At 37.1% G+C, this 18,146-nt stretch overlaps 1 protein-coding gene across 1 annotated transcript in view; it reads left to right on the plus strand.

The window, feature by feature from the left end:
- LOC135075466 (uncharacterized) overlaps positions 1-18,146 on the plus strand; it is a 76,870-nt gene that overhangs the window by 31,324 nt on the left and 27,400 nt on the right. The window lies entirely within an intron of this gene.

Below are 18,146 nucleotides of genomic sequence, written 5' to 3' on the forward strand. Positions count from 1 at the left end.
TGTTATTCAGGCCTCTAGCTAAAGTTTTCGTTTTCCTCCTGTGCTCAATATTAATTTTATATCTGTTGCTTTAGTTACTGATACTACAAATACAGTTTTGGAAATGGGTGCTGGTTGCGTACATAAAATTCCTTATTTGATGATTCACCGTCATACTTGATCATCTTTAAAAGACGTAACACCAGAATTAACAGTGATAAATTACCCGCAGAATCTCGAGCTTCATCATGTGGGTTTAACCATTTCTCCCATCTCCCACTACCCGTCAAAATTACCCCATAAAATACATCACATGCTCACCTTGACGAATGGGTCCGTGTGAGATTGCCGTGTAGCATCCACGGTTTCTTCCGTGAATGGACAACACGCATAAGTTGTAATATTAAGTTAAATTATGACTTAATTTAAAGTTTAGATCACACACATTACACTAGTTTTTATTTCACCTCAATCCGTCCAGTATTACCGAAGATAGAGCCTCGAGAAGTTTACGGACTTTTTAAAATTTTCAAAAATTTCCAATATTCGCGCGTGACGTCACAACATGATTTTGCAGCCCCCGCACGTTAACCCATTTACCACTTTTTGTCTTTTTCCAACTAAAATAAAATTTTACCTAACTGACAACTGTTGTTAGTTGTCATCGTTCAATCACATTTCAAACTAGGCGCTAAAAATTAACCATTATTATGCCACCTATTGCCAATTTTGTGCACTATGAAGCCATTTTTACATTTATGCACTTATATAAATTTTCTGGAAAAATAACCAAGTTTGTGTCTTTGTGCTCAATAACAAATAAATAGTCCAGTTATTTGTTAATTTTACTTGGAAAGTTTTCCGGAATTTTTGAAAATTGGTGAATAAATAGATTTCGCTATGTTCTTTCCGAATTTTGTGACCTCGTTTATAGCCGCGCGCGCGCCCGCCTTATTGAAAAAAATCCGCCTTAAAAAAGGTTTTTGACAACTACTTTTTTCATTTTATAATTTTTGGGACATAGACAAGCTAAGAAGCTTTGATAAATGTGATAAATTTCATGTAATGTAAGTCAAATAGATTTAGAGTTGTGAAACAGTCAAATTAATGTACCTGCTAAATTGCGAGTTCTTTTTTCTTTGATCATGGCAGGACACGCTGCCGGGTGTCCTAAATATGCTGAAGTATAAAAAAATTCGCGTTGCTGAAGTATACATTTTTTTTGTCTTGTTTGTTTCTACATTACATAATTGTATCCTACTAATATTATAAATGCGAAAGTTTGGATGTCTGGAAGTTTAAAATAAAGTAAAGGAATGTTTATTGCTCACCAACATAACAGATAATATTATGATAACAAACAATCAGGAAAAACAAAAAGTAAGAATGTTGGTGGGTTGATACCTGAACTAGGAAGATTCTTGTGTCTCAGGTTTGTTACTCTTTCACGCAAAAAGTACTCAACGGATTTTGTTGAAACTGTACAATATTATTGTTTGTAACCCAGATTAACATATAGGCTATAATTTATGCCGATCTGTGACACTAAATTTCACGCGGGTCAGCCGCAGGCAAAAGCTAGTCGTGAAATAAATAGGAAAGTTTAAGGTTCTGAAACGTGGTCGCTTACTATGGGCCTCATAAGAAGGCTCAAGGTCACCCAAAGGGTAATGGAGCGGGCTTTGATCGGGGTTTCCCTGCGTGATCGAATCAGAAATGAGGAGATCCGCAGGAGAACCAAAGTGACCGACATAGCACGCAGAATTGCTAAAATCAAGTGGCAGTGGGCGGGACACATAGCTCGTAGAGACGATGGCCATTGGGGCAGAAAACTTCTTGAGTGGCGACCACGGGCTGGAAGACGTAGCGTGGGCAGGCCTCCTACTAGGTGGACCGACGATCTGGTAAAGGTCGTGGGAATAACCTGAATGCGGGCAGCGCAGGACTGTTCATTATGAAAAACCTATGGAAAACCCAAAGGCCTCTCGCCTTTATCCAGCAGTGAACGTCATTTGGCTGTAACGACGAAGTAGGAAAGAATGTAAGTATCAAAAATCTTCTCTAAGGCAGCATTTTTCCAATTTCGCAACGAGCGCGGCAATCACACTTAACTAACAGACTAACAGAGAGCATAGCGAAATCTATTTTAATCACCAATTTTCAAAACTCCCGGAACACTTTCCAGGTAACCACGTTAATTTGTACCAAACGACTGGACTATAATTAAATTGATATAAAAATTTGGGTACATCTTCTCAAAAACAAAAGAACTGGTGCTAAAAGGGTTAAGTGACGTTTTGACATTTGTAGAGGGCCTTGTAGAAGGGGAGGCTATGGTGCTGAATGTGGATTAACTCGAGTGTCATAGTAACTTATTAGACTGCTAAGCTTGATGATAAAAAGAAAAATATTTTATTCAATGTACATAGTGTGGTCATAAGTTCTGTCATATGATAATAACTTTTGAATTTTGAATGAAGGTTTCAAAAACATTTTTTACTGAATTAGAATTAAAAAGAAAAAATGTGCGATAGTTCGAATTTTATTGTATGTGTAGTGGACGCATAAAGAAGTCCGAACTGCAGTTGTCACGTTGCATTGCTACGCGCCAAAGCAGATTTTCGTTGTGCTGAAAAAATTTAGTTTATCTTTTCATTAAATGATAGGTATAGGTGTACCAGAATCTCATGGCAAACAAAAATATTTGAAAAGTGTGTCTTTCATATGGCAAATGTCTATGGCTTTATTGTCACCTGTCAAAGTAAATCAAGTGAACTGTCAGTCGCTGTAGAAATTTTGTAATCTCTTCATGCCTATTTGTTATTTTTGTGAAAAAGTCGAAAAAGCTCAAGCAAGTCATATTGTTTTCAATGTGTATTGTAAAATAAGGCATAATTCAAAGTCAATCTTTTATTTTAAAGCGCGTCGTTGAGTTGACAGTAAGTTGGAGTGAAATTGGATACATTTAGTTTATTACCTAACTGCGTCAGAAGGAGGGTTTTTTTTAAATATTATTCTTATAATAGCTGCTTTATCGGGGGTTTCAGGTGTACCTCACAAATTGGTGCAGAGGAATGGTGAAAATGTTATGACCATGTAAATAAAATTGAAAAAGATTTCATCAAGTAAGATGTAAGATAGAATAATTGAAATGGTGGAAGAGCAATTTATAATAAATAACTCTATTATCTTGATCATCTATTGAAGAAAAGTGGAATCCTTGGAATCGTTTTCTAGTTCTGAATGAAGTGATTAGTTATAAGTATGATACATAATAAAATTAGTTACATAAAGTAATATACGATTTAATTATTTTTCAAGACATTTTCCTATTATTATTACTGACGGGATTGCTACCATGTACCTTAGTTTTGAGTTTCCGATATTTCGGCACTGTTGCAAGCGCCATGGTCACGGAGTAACTAAAGAAATTAAAACCAGACATCGTTCAGATGTGTGTTCAAAAGACCTGAGATTTAAAAAAAATCCCACGTTTTGTTTAAACAGTAAGCGAAAAAAAAGTGACTTGAAAATGGAATACAAAATGATAAGGTATGGTAAATGATAAGTCTTTATCAATGAAGATGGGCTTAATTGAGGTATTTTTTGGGTGAGAGGCATAAGAACTAATGCCGTTTTATATCAAAAATTCATACTTAGAGGTAATCAACCAGGTACAAAGTATTTCCTTGTATGTTAGTCTGCCACTCTTTAGTAAGTCCCGAAATCCCCGCTTCGGCTCCCCTACTAACCATTCTAACCATTGTACACAGATAATATCTTACATGCAGCTTTTCATGTTACTACGTCACATTTTCAAAATCCGCGCGGAAAATCGCTCCTAGCGGAAGAGCGCACTTTGAGCTTGAATATTTCAGTCATTTTTAAAGATATCAAAAAAGTAAAAATACAGTATTCATTCTAATTTTTTGTAGTTTTTTTTGGCATCTTCAACAAAAATTGTGCGCCATGTCCATTATTCACCGGCTACACTGCTGGACGGTTTTAGATTTGTATCGATAACGTAATAGACTGTGCCTTTAAGTTTTCCAAGTTTGTTCGAACTTAGTGGAAATTTATTGCCGTTGTTAGCTGGAACTAATCGTATTGGTTAGTCTGGGGGCCTACTTTGAAACGCTGTTAACGTAGTTTCAGGTCTATCGGTCACCGTCGCTCATGCTGGCATCTCTCTTCGTATGAGAGGGATGGCAACATTCGAAACTTCGGATGACGTTTTTCGGAGTAGCCCCGGCTGGTCCAATGTTTGTGCAATGGGGTAGCTTAGCAGCTCAGGAGTAATGGTACCATTGGCACCAAACTAACAAAGATGCACTGACTGATAGAGACTAGAAACTGCTACGCATTAACGCATAACATGATTTTCCTTACTTAGATGATACGGTACAGCTAAAGATAAAATCACTGGTACTTTTTTTCAAAACCTGTTTTCCATTAATTTAGGAAAATGAAGGTAGGAAAATCAGATAAGTATTACTCATAATGGCTACCTTGTTACGAAAGCCATCCTAATCTTGACGGATGTTATCTACTGTTTTTGTTTTATTTTATTCAAATTCAACAAGCTAATAGCAAAAGCTTCAGTTCTAAGCAATTTATCTGTAAGGTAAAACTGTATTGATTTGATTGATTCCAGCACTACTAGTACACAAGTAGTCCATCACATCTAATGAATTATTTACCCTATAGTTGGATTGGATGGTTACATCGACTAGTTATGCGATCAATGAATTGGTTATCACCAATACAGCGTTTAATTTCATCAATTATCTTAAACCGGAGTGTTACTTGTATTCAGTTAATAACATACATACAAATGTTTATATTGGTATCCTTCCGTTTGGCCAAATTACTTTTCGCCAAATTTCACTTCGCAAACAACTTATCGCCAACGTTTCATTTTCCAAATAAACTTTTAGCAACTGTACTTTTCGCAACTAATTCATTTGGTCAAATTATCATTTTGCAAAATTTTACTTGGCAAAAATTTATATAGCAAATGTTTTATTTTGCCAAATATTATATCCCAAATAATTTGTTTGGTCAAATTGACACTTCACATACTTACCCACCGTTACCCACAAATCAAAGCATAAGGCAGATGATCATGATTTTCACAAGAATTTTATGTAATACAAAGAGATTGCAGAAAATAGTATGGTTGCAGAAATTAGGTATTGCAGGAAATAGTAGGTTAGGTTAGGTTAGGTTAGAACAGTGACCTTTAACGCGCGAAGGCGAGCGAACGGAGCGAGCGAAGTGAGCGTGCCGCGGTAGCGGCCGCCGAGCGCTAGAATCACCTCTATTGTTAATGAATCATTTGGAAATTTCGATAAAAATAATGAAATATGAAAATTAATTTAGAACAAATTTGATATTAACTACCCACCCACTAAACAAAATAATAACCACAAGCTAATTTGTATTCCATTATATGCACCAATCAAATTATTTTGTAAATAGTTTATCGTGAAATATTTTTGCCAAATGAAACATTTGGCAAAACATACTTTGCCAAACAATAATTTGCTAAACAATAATGTGCCAAAAACGACATTTGCGAATTAAAAGTTTGCAATAAGTTGTTTTGCCAAATGAGAATTTGCCAAATGAAAATTTGCGAAACGTTGTTTGCGATGTGATAATTTGGGAAACGTTTTTTGGCCAAACATTAGTAATCCGTTTATATTCGAACATGGCATCTAGGAGAGGCAAGATCAACTTTTTTTTTAAATTAAATTATATTAAAACGAAGTAAACGAACTAATTAACTTCAATTTCGTACAGACCTGCCATCTTTTTAGTACCATAACTTCTATATTTGTTCCCATAAAGGGTTTGACGCACAAAGTACAATCAACTCCACAACAGACTACATTTCCATTGCAAAATAGTACCTATCACAATTACATAAGATCCAACTGTCTTAGTGTCGTCTATACCTATACAATGTTTGTTGTACACGACGTACAGAAAGATTTACGACAGTACTTACGCTTCCCGACTTCCCTCGCAAGTTTTTCACCAAATCTGTAAAATACCTCAGCCCCTTTACATTTTTAATGTAAATCATAAATTCTATGGCTCAGCCACGAAGTTTTCGTGCGGCACTCGGCAAATTGAAACGACTGCCCTCGTCAGCCGTTTTCACGGATTTGTGGTATTTATTTTATTGCGACTCCGATGCAACTGAGCTTGATTTGAAATAGATCAAATGGATGGATTTAACGTTAATAATTAACACATGAATACCTTTGAGATATGTGTTTGAAAATAATCTCAAAAGATACATGCCCGTATTCACAAACATTACTATGAGGCGTGGACGCACAGGGTGACACACGAACCAATCACAATCATTCAACGCTGTGCGTTTTATTCGATTTGCTGCTTCACTTAAGCAAGTATCGTTTGTGATTACGGGCGACAATGTGTTAAGCTCTAATTTTCCAGCTTTTCTTCTGAAATGTTAAATGCAACTTTTCTCGTACTTCTTTACCACTGGTATTGACGAATGAAGGAAGGCTACATTATAGTCTTACTCTCACTCTCTCTCTCTCTCTGAGAGGCACTCTGAGATATTATTATACCTCTATCATATTCAAGCATCTGTTTCATACTTTTCACTTATAATGAGAAAGTTCCATAAACGGTTTTGTTATCTTTCGGATCTCTCCTACGGGAAATCATAAGCCTGAGTCCGCTCTAAATGAGCGTTAGTGGGGAAACTGATCCAACACGAAATGGCCTGGAGGGCTACTCTCCTATTTACGCAGTTTCGGGTCTATCCGTCACCTTCGCTCATGCTGGAATCTCGATTTGAGTGAAAGGGATGGCAACATTTTAAACTTAAACTTCAGATAACGTTTTTTTCGGAGTAACCCCACTGTATTTGACCTACGTTCATCATTTGCCTTTATTTGCCAACTCATTAGACAAATCACTTGTAGTCAATGTTTTATCAAAACGATCCGGTTAGGTCATATACTCAACTTTATTTGGACATATTGGCGGACCGCCAAGGTTTTGTAAATTCACCTGGCATAGTTGCATTAATTAGGCAGCATAGATTAAACTCCTCTGTGGTCGCCATATTGGTGTTCTGATCAAGCTCTTTCAAAGATCGCATCTACACCCTTTAGGTGTGATTGTGGTGAAGAACCAACCTATAAAAAGATTTGATTGTTTGTTAGTTTGTATTGAATATGTTCCGAAACTACAGGACCGATTTGAAAAATTCTTGCACCATTAGGATCCTACATTTTCTGATTAACTTAAGGGGTACAAAGTGTGCCGATTCAGCTAGTATTAAATATGAAAAAATCTAATTGCCAGTGTACACACGGCCACACTGTTAACTATCCATTTCCGTTTTTGCTCTCGCTCTCATCAAATGGCGATTCTTTGCGATAGAACGAAATGACAAGACAGGCAATGGATAGTTAACACTGTTGCCGATGGTACGTAAGCCGTGTGTGTGTAAACCTTTTCAAAACAAAATCTTAATTTAAACAGTTCAACCACAGACATAATTACGCCAGTTCAAAGCGACCACGCAGCGACTACGTTTACCTAACATTGTGTTGTGGTTGTGGTAGGGGGTGAGGGTAGGAGCAAATTTAATTAGCGCCGTCAAACAGTGTCGGATCGCATGACAGACCGCAATTTTCATTACGGCCGGGTAAATAAAATCCAACAATAAAACGATAATCTAATTGCTTGGTCTTGTGGGGATTTCTTATTATAGGGCGCTGGACAGGTTGACCGAAACTCAAATAACAATTATATTAATAACTATAGCTTTTGCCCGCGGCTTCGCCCGCGTTAGTTTCGGTCTGACACAGAATATCTCTATCCATATTCTATAGCCTATGTTCATCAGGAATAATAATGTATGTTATTAGTTTGAACACACTTTACCATAAATTATTAACCATATTATTAACTGCTGCTTATAGAATTTGATTCTATGTAATCACTGTAGAATCGGCTGCATTGGTTATCGTCTGAACCTGAGTAATGACAAAGCTCATTTTCGGTAATCGCCAGCCATCAGCCAGGTGGATTCCTACGCCTACGCGGAAAGGTAGAGTCGCTGGCACATCAGCTACACATTTTATTGGAATATAGCACTTAAGAATAAATTTATTGCTGTATAAAAACTTAGCCTAAACACTTTTTCGTTCGTTGCAGCCAAATGACGTCCACTGCTGGACAAAGGCCTCCCCCAAGGATTTCCATAACGACCGGTCCTGTACTGCACGCATCCAGGTACAACTCGATCGAGTTAAATGCGCGCACCTCGCTGAAATGATACTCTCCTGCACACCTCCCCGCGTTATCCCCGTCCGTACCAGAGCGTCGATGTGACGTCACGGCTACCAGGTGCGCAGTTAACTCGACCCGCGACCTTCACCAGATCTTATTAAAAGTAATTAAATTCCCAAAATGTTAAGCTTGATGTGGCGTCTGTACTTTATAAATATTCATCTTGGTTCCCTTTTTTACCGGAATATTCATCCTTGTTGTGTAAATGAAAACCGCTGTGAGATTAAGGAGAATTTACATTTTTCGGCTCTGGTACCATTTTTTGCATTTTGTTACATCCTTTTCATTTTAATTTGTGTTATTGTTTAACTGCTTGAAAATATTTTGCATTGTGAATTTGTGACAATAATACTTATCTCTGACTGAACCATTCTCCATTCACATTCAGCGTTTTTATTGTAGCCCATCATCACACAGATACATCATCTTTATGAAGTTCCTTGTTGTCTTCATAGTTATGAAATCCTTTGGTCTGAGTTTTCATGATCCAGAATATGGTACCATGAAATCAATCCATTCCTTAACAAGCTTCGATTATGCCTCAGCCGTAGTATAAACGCATTCTTACTTAATTAATTGTGATTACCATAAATTAATAAAGTTATTACCAAAGCGGGCTATTTCTTACCCCTGTTCAGCCGTACGTGATTCACGCAGGAAAGTTGTAAAGTGGGGTGAATTACGGCGCTAATCCAGCTTGCGGTCATTTTTATTGGCCCCGCCGACCTTCTGACCCCGTAATTAACGGGGTGCAATCAGGGTTGCCACTTGGCACATTCCATTATGTACGATACTTTTGGAGTTCCTATTGTAAGGATTTTCCCAAGCCCTTCAGGTAGGTAGAGTAGCAGGAAAAAGCCGGATGCTCTATGCCCTTTGAAATCTAATAGTGGCTCTAAGATGATTATTGTTACCTGCTATGAGACAGATAAATATACTTAACTAGCTGCCCCGGCGAACTTCGTACCGCCTTAGCGTAGAGATTTTCTTTATATTTTTTTCCGTAAAAACCTTGTACAGAGTATTAGAAAACTACATAAAAAAAATCAGCCAAGTCGGTCAAGCCGTTTTCATGTTATGTCGTGACAAACGGAAAACGGGTTTCATTTTTATATATATAGATTTATGCTGTTTTTTCAAAATCTATTGACGGACGAGGCTAAAAATTTTCTGCCTGAGTAAGTTTTCAGTTCTTTTTTTCCAAAAACTGCATTTATATTTATGATGCACTGTGACTGTGACTTATCCCAACTGGAAAAATCAGCTCAGCATCAGCAGTTAATACGTGAACTCAACTTAAAGTTAAGCTACAAAATAGGAAAAGAAGAATCAATTAGGATTCAATGAACTTAGAAAAGTTCACACATGATCTCGAAGGCTTAAAGTGCACGCTACACCTATTGCGAGTTTTGCTTATACTCTAACATTCTGCTTGTGCCAGTTGTTTCTCAAGAAATGTCCACGCGATAAATATTCCGACAGCTGGCACGTACGCGAGGACTGCTCGCAATGTAATTTAGAAGATGCCAGAACACTCCAGCGTTGTCGGCAAATATGATTTAGGTTTGTGGCCGACTGATTCAGTTATCCAAAATGTTCTTCTAATGCCCGTTTTCACCGTCAGTCCCTAATTTTTAAGTGACCCCTATGGCAACAAAATGCCTGTTATGTGTTACCGTAGGGGTCACTTAAAAATTAGGGATTGATGGTGAAAACGGGCATAAGACTTCTAAACTCAGAGCTAAAAGTGAAAACTAGTGGTGTAACCTCTTTTCAGCACCAGCAAATATGTTGTCCTGAAATGGTGGAATAAAGAATTTGAACTTGAGCTCACGACCTTGCTTGACAAGCTTTAACCATTTTGCTGAGTTACGGAGATTTAAAACTGTTGACTTTTATGAATCCCTGTGATCTCTCTGAGAGAGCTATCGATAATCTCGAGGGAAGACACTTGATCGAAAACACTGTTGACCCCTATTTCTTTCGTTCCAAGACCTACATTCATAAATTGTGTCCATATATCGGTCGGACCCTAAATTACCTTCAACCCTTACGCTTTCCCGTCACGCGCGGGAAGGCCGGCTCTCCTGATTAACTATTACTGGGCCGATATACTTTATCATATTATTTACTTATAGGCATCAAGCCTTTTTTAGATAGCCAACATAGCTTCTTTTTAGAATCCCGTAAATTGTTACAGAAAGAGCACGTGACGTGCTTAAATTAAGCATGGTTCGTTCGTTTCAGCCGAATGACTATTGCTGGACAAAGGCCTCCCCCAAGGATTTCCACAAAGACCGGTCTAGCGCCCCTCGCATTCAGGCACCTTAAGCATGGTACCTGCTTTAAAAATACAGTGTGAGTCACGTTAAAGTGTACATATGAAAATAGATGAAACTAGACCTATTTTTATCGACAAAAAAGAGGTCAAAAAATTTTTGAGATTTTTTTTAAATTTTTTATAGATTTTTTTTTCTTCCAATTACTTATTGTAAAGAAAACGTAATAACTTTTAAACTAAGTGGTATATCCTGATAAAATAAAAACAGTAATAATGCTAAATAACAGGCGATATTAAAAAAATACATAAAATACACAAAAAAGGCCAACAAATAATAAAAAATGATACTTTTTGAAAAAATTCTGCTTTGAAATTCGTGTTTTTTTGGTTATTTGATAAATTTCTCTAAAAAATGCCCCTATAACAGGTGGTTTTTATTACTTTGTATTATTCTCTAACGTATTATCTTTGTAAAACCAAAAATCGCATGTCTCTATCCCTATCACAACATTTGCTATGATCGTTTGAACAAAGGCCTGCCACAACATTATTCTCCGCTACAGGTAGAGACAATTTTAATTTTAACTAAAATGCTTATTTTACTTCGAAATCTTTTGTTTTTATTTGAAATCTAACTTGTCTTTATCAAAATTACAAATCTAGAGCCATTTTCAGTTTCGTTGTTAACGAAGCGTTGAATGGCGCGCCCGGAGAGGCTTAGTTCAAACGATCATTGCAAACGTTTTGATAAGGATAGAGACATGCGATTTTTGGTTTTACGAAGGTAATACGATAGAAAATAATATAAAGTAATAAAAACCACCTGTTATAGGGGCATTTTTTGGAGAAATTTATCAAATAACCAAAAAAAACACGAATTTCAAAGCAGAATTTTTTCAAAAAGTATCATTTTTTATTATTTTTTGGCCTTTTTTGTGTATTTTATGTATTTTTTTAGTATCGCCTGTTATTTAGCATTATAACTGTTTTTATTTTATCAGGATATACCACTTAGTTTAAAAGTTATTACGTTTTCTTTACAATAAGTAATTGGAAGAAAAAAAATTCTATAAAAAATAAAAAAAAAATAAAAAAAAATTTTTTTACCTCTTTTTTGTCGATAAAAATAGGTCTAGTTTCATCTATTTTCATATGTACACTTTAACGTGACTCACACTGTATATGTATAAGCGGGACTCTACAGTGCAATGCGTAGATACGCAATGTTAGTCTAAAACTCTAAAGGATCGTCCATTACAAACTATCCAAAGACCTTAATGCAGCTATACAATTGCTATAATTTAATTTGATTTGCGTCTGGGCGCGTCATCAATCACGCTACATGTTTCCGGACCCAGCCCACAGCACAAATCAAATTGCTCTTTCCATTCATTTCTCTGCCGCTGACAGCAGATGGCCTGCAATTTGTCCACCGGCCATAATAATGGCAGTAGGACAAAGATTTGACAAGTTAATAAATTGGGCGCTTAGTGCGCCTTATCGCCCAGGCGGGGTAGGGCTACGCTAAACGATTTCGATAAATTCGTAAACGTATACGATCTTATTGGCGATCATGCTATAGTAGACACAGGATTTTCAGAAATATGCTGAACACGAATAAAAGAAACGAAAAATGGAGCAGTCAGTTCATCAAGCGGTCCAGTGAAGTAAACCCATTATGATACACTAGAAAATCTAAGCAGTTCCCAGTAGGTGTACGTAGTCTTACGCCCGTATTCACAAACATTACAATGATGTCTCACAGTGCGTGTGGACGCACAGGGTGACACACGAACTAATTACAGAGCTCTTTCTGCTCTGATTTGCTGCTTCTTCTGTTTGTGAATACGGGCGTTAAGAACACTTATGTACTCGTACAAAAGTCAACTGTACAGCACAGCCCTACCAGTCAACATAGCAGAAATAAGAATTAATATTCGTAGCTTGAATTTTCAGCTGAAAATTCTGCCCCTTTTCAAGATAGCTATCGCTGCAGTGTTGATAAACCATACAGTGACAGACGTGCCAACATTTTTCGTAACACATATCAACATGAGCGCTACAGCAAAAGGTCCCAGAGAGCACAGTTTACCCTGCACTCAGCCGGCTCCTCACGACTTTGTGTCGAGAGGGAAACAAAAGCCTCCTCTCAACACTTTCCTCCTCACCTATTGTTCGGATGACACTCTTTTCAATAGTCATCTGTCTGTTGTCTCGTACGAAGCCTAAGAAAATGTGACAATACGCCCGAAATTGATGGTTTGGAACCTAAAATATTGAGACACTAGTATTGTTGAAACTTGATGCTGTATCATTTGTCAAACTCGTAGCTAAAAGCTGAAAGGTTACAAACAAAAACTTCCTACTGTTGCACCATCTTACTTTAACTTTAACGAACGTCAAAAATCTGCCAAACTCCATCCAAAAAGCTCCTGAAATGACGTTACTTATTTCTATGCCCTTTCAAAATATAATCGCAAATCTCCGCCATATTTCAAGTGCGCATTTAAATAAATATAGCTCACTCGAATATCCACAGCGTTTTCCTGATGCAAATAATAGATCTGTTTGTAAACATTAAAATGGCAACGTCAACAGTTTGTGGCCGAGAAAATTGTTTCCACGCTCACGTTTATTGCACGGCAATGATCCGCGCGGTATCATTATTGTAGGGACACCATCGTCTGTGGCGCCTTCAGGACTGCAAATAAAACACTAACTAACAACACTAGTCAATTGACATACTTTTTATGAGCTGTCAAAACTCTATTCTTAAGGATATCATCGTTTCTGAACACGATAGGATTGCAAATATATTTTCCCAAAGATTTATAGTAGTGTCATTATTAAACAATGATGTCACACGTTCGTCTAATTATTCATGTTGATGTCATTAGCAAGAAAAAAGCCTCATAAAATGATCATCTGTATGCCGATTCAAAACAGATTTAATAGTTCGTTCGTTTCAGCCGAAAGACGTCCACTGCTGGACAAAGGCCTCCCCCAAGGATTTCCACAAAGACCGGTCCTGTGCCGCTCGCATCCAGGCACCTCCCGCGACCTTCACCAGATCGTCGGTCCACCTAGTGGGAGGCCTGCCCACGCTACGTCTTATTTACGATTATATCTACGATTTAATAGTACTCAGGTAATTTTCCTAAGAGGTTATGTCGTCGTCGTCGTCGTTTCAGCCAAATGACGTCCACTGCTGGACAAAGGCCTCCCCCAAGGTTTTCCACAATGAGGTTATGTTAAAGTTTAAAAAATCCAGATCTAAGATCAAGTAAAAGTTATGGAGCCATTATTGTGTCGGCCGCCCTCTTTTATTAACTTAAGCTCATGAAAAATGTATGCAATAAAGATGAAATACGTTCCCGATATAGCACTTTCCACTCAAGTTCATAGGAATATTATAAATGCGAAATGTGATTATTTCATTTCTCAAAAACATTCAGTACTACGCTGAAGAATTCTAGGACAAACTATATCTAGGGTAAAAATATGCTTGTAACATTATAATTATCTGGGGGCACGGCAGTGCCCCCACCAAGTCGAGCAAAAAAGCGGCACGGCCGTACCATCCTTTTCTCGAAGCAATTCAGGCCATTTTCGACCGCCTGTAACTTCGTTGTGGATAAAACTAGAAGGCTGAATTTTCATTAGCTATGCAGGCATTGTAAAAACACGGTATATTTAAAATTTCATTCAATTTGAACCAGTAGTTTAAGAATTATAACGGGTCAAAGTTACTTAATTTTGTCACTCACTGACTCACTGACTGACTCACCGATCATCAAAACTCTAAGGCACTTCTAGCAGACCTAGAAGCTTCAAATTTGGAATATAAGTAGTGTTTGGTGTATGAATCAAGGAAAAACTAAAATATTTGGGGGCACGGTAGCGCAACCGCCAAGTCGAGTAAAATTTTTCAATTTCGGTCCAGTTTTCTAGATACATAACTGCTGTCTACAAAATACAAAAAGAAATGAGATCCCATCAAAAACAATACTTGTCAAAAAAACCAAGTCTCGCAACTCAGTTGTTCTACGGTAAAAAGTTGTGAGATCCATGTAATACCAAGTCCAGGCCAGGAAATCTTTAACGTTTTACATAAATATATTGACTTGGCCATCGCATGAAAACACGTGTAAATTAAATTATTTAGTGCGATGGCCAAGTCAATAATTTATGTAAAACGTTAAAGATTTCCTGGCCTGGACTTGGTATTACATGGATCTCACAACTTTTTACCGTAGAACAACTGAGTTGCGAGACTTGGTTTTTTTGACAAGTATTGTTTTTGATGGGATCTTCCTTTCAAGTTTCATCGTTTCAAGTTGTAGAGGTACATAAAGGTATAAATGCTATCTCAAAAACCGAACTTGAGACAGTAGGTAATCGTAGCGCTCCCTAAAACGGCGGGAAAGCTCAGCTCAGCGGCTTTTGCAATAAAAAGGATACGGTCATTAACCGATGTTTCAACAGCTCGCTTAGTTTACTTTAGCTACTTTCATAGCTTAATGTCATATGGAATCATGCTATGGGGCAAAGCTGCAGATTTTGAAACAATATTTATTTTGCAAAAACGTGCGATAAGATACTTGTATAAAATGAAAGCAAGAGCGTCCCTTAGAGAATTGTTTAAAGAAATTGGCATTCTCACGGCCGCTTCACAATACATCTTAAACTGTATTCTATTTATTCAACAAAATATTAATGAATTCAAAAAGAAAAGTGATATTCACCAAATTAACACTAGAAATAAAAATAAATTGGCTATACCCGCTTTTAGACTTAATAAAGTGTTTGCCACTTTTATGGGACAAGGTATCCATTTTTATAACAAAGTCCCTGATAAATATAAAGAGCTACCGTATAATAAATTTAAAGGTATAGTTAAAGATCACATGCTTAAAAAAGCCTATTATACAACTCGAGATTTTCTTAATGATAAGTCATCCTGGGAGTAGGATTATGGTCCTCTCATGCTCGCACTAAAAATAATTAAAATGGAAAGTAATGTATAAACTAATAATAATAATTTCTCAAATGTTATAGTGTCATGCTTCTCAATCTGGACTGTTACTTAGCTTTATTATTAATTTTTTTTTTAAAGAGATAACTTGGAATTGTCATTCTCACTAAAATGTCTCTGGGGTGGTGGCGTAGTGAGGCGGGTCGTTACATTCCCTCTAATATGGTCGAGTGAAGCGATGGCTGGTTCACTCGTCATGTCTGTGAACAGGCGCTGCTTTCGGGGACTGGTCAATCCAAGTTATTCAAATTTATGTATGCGAGTCATTTCTACTAGTATCTTAATATGTAAGTCTAGATATTAGCACGTCACTACCTTGTTTAATATACCACGCAATCTTGTATACCCATTCTTATAAGATAACACCATACAAGAATGCATGGTAAATTCAGTGAACTGCTCCTGAATCGAATGTACCTACTACTACTATTTATATTTATTTATATTAACCGGCAGACAGTGGTGACTGAGTTTGTTGCGGCGCTTCTTCTCAGCACTTGCCAAATGTTGGTCTCGAAGCGCTGGTAGGGTAAAAAGATTATGAGACATGTAGAGGCTCCTTAAGAGCAAAATGACGATTTGTAAGAACTATTTATTAGTCTAAACAAATAAAGAAATTTTGACTTTGACTTTGACTTTGAAACTACAAAATGAGCTTCTCTAAATGGATAACATTCGTTAGAAACAAGACACAGACAGTGATCGATGTACAGTCGCGGAATGAAAAGGTTCGTCACCTTAGTGTCGGTTTTCGCTTGCACTAGGTACTGTAAGAGTCAAACCTGCCAACATAACCGTGCAAGAAACAGTGCTGCTAACATTTAAATAAATATGACGTTTGCTAACGAATAAGGTTTTGCTTGTTTATTTTTCTATCCCATCAGTGCAATGTTACAAAATGTAGTTTTTTTTATTTAATAGATAATGGCAGGTTGAACCAACAAGAAGGTTTTAGTTTATCAATCATAATAATCTTCTTGACAAGTTAAATCGTCAAACAACTTTGATCTGAATAATTTTGAACTTTACTGGCGAACAGTTAAAGATTATTTTCTCTAACTCGAGATTATTCTGTAACATAGTTTCAAAAGGTAATATGTGCTCGCGATTCGTTGAAGGAATCAATTTGAAAACTGACGAACCTTTTCATTCCGTGACTGTACAGACACCAAATACAAATCAAAAGTGTACAGCACTCATATTAAAACCTTTTTTGCACTTTTGTGCACACCATTTATAAGTGCGCTAACCGTAAATACAAACCTAAAGATGAAAACTACTTGCATAAAACCAAGGTCACATAATCGCCCTCATTATAGATCAGATCATACAAATTACAGCCTGCGGTACAGATGCATTACACTATAAGTACCATAACTTTTTGCATGCGACAATAAACTGCATGACTCACTTAATAACTGATACATAAATTGACTTGTTTATGACTGGGGAATACCCAGACCCAACCTAATAAGCGCCAGACATCTTTTATCAGTTTTATCGATATTTTATCAGAAATTCTTTGCGTCTTGTCGAGAGTAATTGAAAACTTGAAATTGGCTACTCGGTGTGACTCTAATTGGGGTGATGCCAATCTGGTTCATTCCAGTTCAATGCTTCAAAAATATAGTCATGTTTTGTGATCAAATGAACTTCAAAGTGAAGTTCGATCATTATTATATGAGTCGCTCCATTCGAATATATAATATTACCTGGTAGGTAGTATGTCGCCTGGTCCTTCTGGCACTGACATTCCGAGGAGTGACACTACCAATTACCGAGCGTCTTCAACTGTTAATAAGGAAAACATACTTAACATTTGAAATATACCCACTCTATAGCGAAAGCTGCTGCCAAAACTTGGCATTTTCACTAGGGAAAAACGGAACTTTACCGAAAAGAAAGCCTGGATCTATGTTAACGACAAATCTTTCCAAGCATGAAATACTGCTTACCACCTATAGGATGATTCTGCCAAAAACCATTTGGCTGCTTCGAACTCGGTCGGAAATAGCGTTAGAAGATTGGCGATTCCATATTTTTTTTCTCTTATTTATATTCGAAATTACACGTATCTTATTTTTCATTAAAGTAATTACGCATCATTCTTCTTCACATTTGATTACGTCGTGATTGGGAAGGCATGATCTATACCGTTTACGCCTTGTATGTTCTGTAACCTCTTCTTTCTGAATTCAAGTCAATTTAGTCATCAAGTCGCATAATGTCCTCATTAGCCTTTGTCGAATGGTAATGCTAGGATATTAACTCCGTGCAGCGGATGATTACGTGGTCACCCTACACAATGCGCAGCTAGATTCGTATCTAGTCTAGATTGTCTGCCCACCGCCTAGTCATCCTCGTTGCGACCAGCTCATTGTAATCTCTGTCAATCGGCACGTTTAGTTAGATTTGCGTTGGATGTGCATCAGCTTGAGGTGATGATACTCTGTTCTTCATACACTGTTATTATTGATTGGTAGATGTATATGATGCATTGTTCTG

The sequence above is a fragment of the Ostrinia nubilalis genome, chromosome 10, assembly GCF_963855985.1.
Source record: "Ostrinia nubilalis chromosome 10, ilOstNubi1.1, whole genome shotgun sequence".
NCBI classification, from domain to species: Eukaryota; Metazoa; Arthropoda; class Insecta; order Lepidoptera; family Crambidae; genus Ostrinia; species Ostrinia nubilalis.